At 55.1% G+C, this 3326-nt stretch overlaps 1 pseudogene; it reads right to left on the bottom strand.

Annotated features, from left to right (window-relative positions):
- Window positions 1–433: 433 nt before the first annotated feature.
- Window positions 434–2542, bottom strand: LOC149990140 (mRNA export factor GLE1 pseudogene; annotated as a pseudogene).
- Between the last annotated feature and the right edge of the window lie 784 nt (window positions 2543–3326).

Genomic DNA, 3326 nt, shown 5'->3' with positions numbered 1-3326 from the left:
AGGCATCTCTTCTGAATTTGTGATTACCTCACAATCCGAGAAAGGCGAAGCATACATAGCCCAGATGTGCATATAAGGATTCAGACAACCGCTAAGTGACACTTTAATGGTGGGGGCTCACTTCAGCTCACAGTGAAATACTTAAGGGGCTACCTTATTTCTGAAAGGAAATAAAAAATGGGGTCAAGTGCTCAACACCTCTTCTCATAATTTTTGCAAAAGTGAGACAGGTCAAATCCATTTATTCGGTCACGCGGGTCCCTTTAGGAGCAATGAGACCTTGATTTTGTGACCCGTGAAATCTCCTTTCCCAGTCATGAGGTATAAATATATAAAAATACGTATTAGTAGATTTGTAAATATGACACGACTCTCCAAAATATAGCTATGTTTAGCTGTCTTATTCTTGCCCCTCTGCAACAAAATGGTGGCAGGGTGATGGAGTGACATTAGGAATGCCAGAAGGAGGAAGTCAGAAAGCCCTTGGGGACAGGAATCTCCTTGCGCTGCAAACATTTCTCTAAGAACTGCTTGAGGCGTATGAAGGAACCCATCTGTCCTGAGCTTGTGATGGCTTCAATCCTGGGGAAGTAGTCCTCTTTGATGAGAAGCATCACCTTCCAGAACTGGGCCTGGTACTGCTTCATGAGGGCGTTCCCACACACCTCCAAGAAGTCAAAGAGGAGGGTGGCTGTCACATCTGACAGGGGCTCCATGTTTAATACCTGTGCCAACCAGCGCCAGCCATGGTTTAAGCCATGAGGGTGAACCTCTTGTCGGGTCCCATATGGCCACTGGAGCTGGATGATGGCAGCATAGAGACGGATCATCCCAGACATGCGCTTCAGGAAGTGGTCCTGCCGCTCCACTTTGGAATCCTTCACTTGGTAGCCGAGCATCCTCTGATAGTCCTCCAGAGCCACTCCCTCCTTGAAAGCGGGGTAGAAAGGAACGGAGTACGGACAGTTCTTGTGCAGGTGAGCGAGAATGAGGTCCCCCACTCTCGGGTGGAGCTCCCAGATCCCGGACGCCACCACCGCGATGGGGAACGCTGCTTCATGATGAGAGGCCACTTCCTCCTCCCCTTGTTTCACAAATTTCTCTGCCAGTTTGTACTGGACAAAGTCCAGGCCCTGAGGGTTCAGTGTGACGGACACAGAGCGCCCCCCAGACTGGACGGGTTTTCCAGAGAGGAGGCTGTGGATCTTGTCAAAGATCTCCTTCAGCTTTGAGCCTGCGATTGTGGAGATCTGGCTCACGGGGATGGTGGCAGCCTTCTGCAGGTCCATCTTTATCCTTTTGACCTGACTGTCTCTGCTGCCAGCCAGAACCTCAAAGCCAACGCGCACTGACAGGAGGCCGCCTGCAGCTGCTGGTACCACTGCATTGTACTGTCTTGTACCTTCACCTGGAGGTCTTCATTCTGTTTAGCTCCGGGGCCCTGGGTGGGAGTGGGGGACTCCCTGAAGACATCTGGTCCCTGCTGCACCTGTGACTGTCGCTGCTTCCCCTGGACCTCCTTTTCATCCTGCCTTCTCTTGTCTTCATAGGCCCTGGCATTCGCACAGAGATCCCGCATCTCCTCCAGCGCTCTCTCGGCCACAGCTTGGCCCTCCGCCGTGGGAAAGCCATCCTCTGAAGTGGCCCGAATGAAGTCAGAGATGAGGCTGCACAGCTGGTTGCCCCTGGTCCGGAAGGCCGACAGGTCCACCCGCAGCGGGGCCCCGCGCTGGTCCTCGGAGTCCAGCTGCTGGCTGAGGTGAAGCAGCTCCTCCTGCAGGGCGTACAGGCTCCGCAGGCGGCCCTGGCCTTCCTCCCTGCAGAGCCGCTCCTGCTCCGCCTGCTTCAGGCGCTGCTGCTCTGCCTCTTGCAGCATCAGGTTGAGAATCTTGGCTCTGTGACGATGCTCAGCTTTTAGCTTCTCTTGCTGTCCCAGGGCTTCTCTGGAGCTCTTCTCCATCATTTCCCACAAGTCCTGGAATTCCTTATGGCGCTTCCGCGCCTTCCGTTCGTCAAACCGCTTCAGTTGTTCAGATGCCATCTGAGAGAGGGCGCATACCTTCCTCTCCTGCTCATCCTGCCACTGCCTCAGGCCCTCCATTCCTTTGATTCTGTGCACCAGCTCGTACATTCGGATGCAGCCTTCCACCCTGACGCCCCTGGACGACTGCAGTACCATGTTTTCTTCTGGAAGCTGGGACTCATGCTCGCCCTTGGTTCCATTTGGTGTTGCTGGTGTTCCTGAGGAGGCTTGTGAGAGGTCAAGGCTTCCAATGGAAGATCTGGGAGCAAAGGACGCTTGGTCTAGGCCTGAAGTAGATGTGGGGGATGTTGACGTCTCAGAGGGAGATAGGTTCTCTGGTGTATGAGGTAGGACATGATCTACCACCCATCCAGCATAAGAAGACAGCTTGGGAATAGACATACATTCTTCTACAACATCCTCGCCCCACCATAGCCAGTCGCGATGGTAGCTGCGGCGACCTTTGTCGGAACTGCGCAGCGCCTTCAAGGTCTCCCAGCAGCGACCCTCGGACTGCATGACCCACGCTGCCGCAACCCTGCAAAAATGCGACTTATGAAAACACAAGTCCTCGAATCAACCGCGCACATACGAGCGCTCATTTCCGCTTCCGGTGCACAATGCAACACCGCCCTCTGACGGCTCACATGCCCCACTTCCGGTGTGAAGAAGGGAGCAGGTATGCAGTCTTGAAATAGGCATGGTTGTCTTTGGGTTTCTAGGCACAGGTTCGCAGATTTGGGGACAGAGATTCCGTATGGCACCAGCAACGCTTGTTGGGGTAAAGTTTGATTTAGTTCCTGACGCCACTTGGTGTTTGGGGGGAACAACTTTTTGCTCCGTCTGCTTACTTTTGTAAACAAACGGAAAGAAGTCTTCCCGTGGAGGTATTTCCCCAGGAAGTTCGGGCAGGAGGAGACGATGGGTGGGCCGGTCCCTTCTCTCGGAAAATCCATAGAACCTTTCCGAGCTCAAACTCGGGCCTTGACAGAAACTGGAAGGGTCGAGCGGGGGGGCCGTTTAGCTCCGGCCCTCCCAGCAAGGGGCACCTCAGCATTGCTCGGCAGCCCGCCAGCGACCGTCCTCCCGGGGTCCAAGTCTCCCTTCCCCCGCCCTTCTCCCACTGCCCCGGCCCTCTCCTGGGCCAGAAAAGGATGCGGGAGGGCGGGCATAAAGGTCCCAGAGCCTGTCCCCTCTCATCCACAAACGTCTCGCCACCTCGGCTGCTCAGCCCACGAGGACAAGTCGACCTCGCTTGACCCCCCTGTTCGACTTTCATGCAGACCAGAGCCCTGGCGGGGTG

The sequence above is a fragment of the Furipterus horrens genome, unplaced genomic scaffold (genome assembly GCF_987537825.1).
Source record: "Furipterus horrens unplaced genomic scaffold, mFurHor1.1.pri manual_scaffold_24, whole genome shotgun sequence".
In the NCBI taxonomy this organism is placed as follows: Eukaryota; Metazoa; Chordata; class Mammalia; order Chiroptera; family Furipteridae; genus Furipterus; species Furipterus horrens.
The sequence above is the reverse complement of the archived record's forward strand: the minus strand, read 5'-3'. Positions and strand labels throughout refer to the sequence as shown.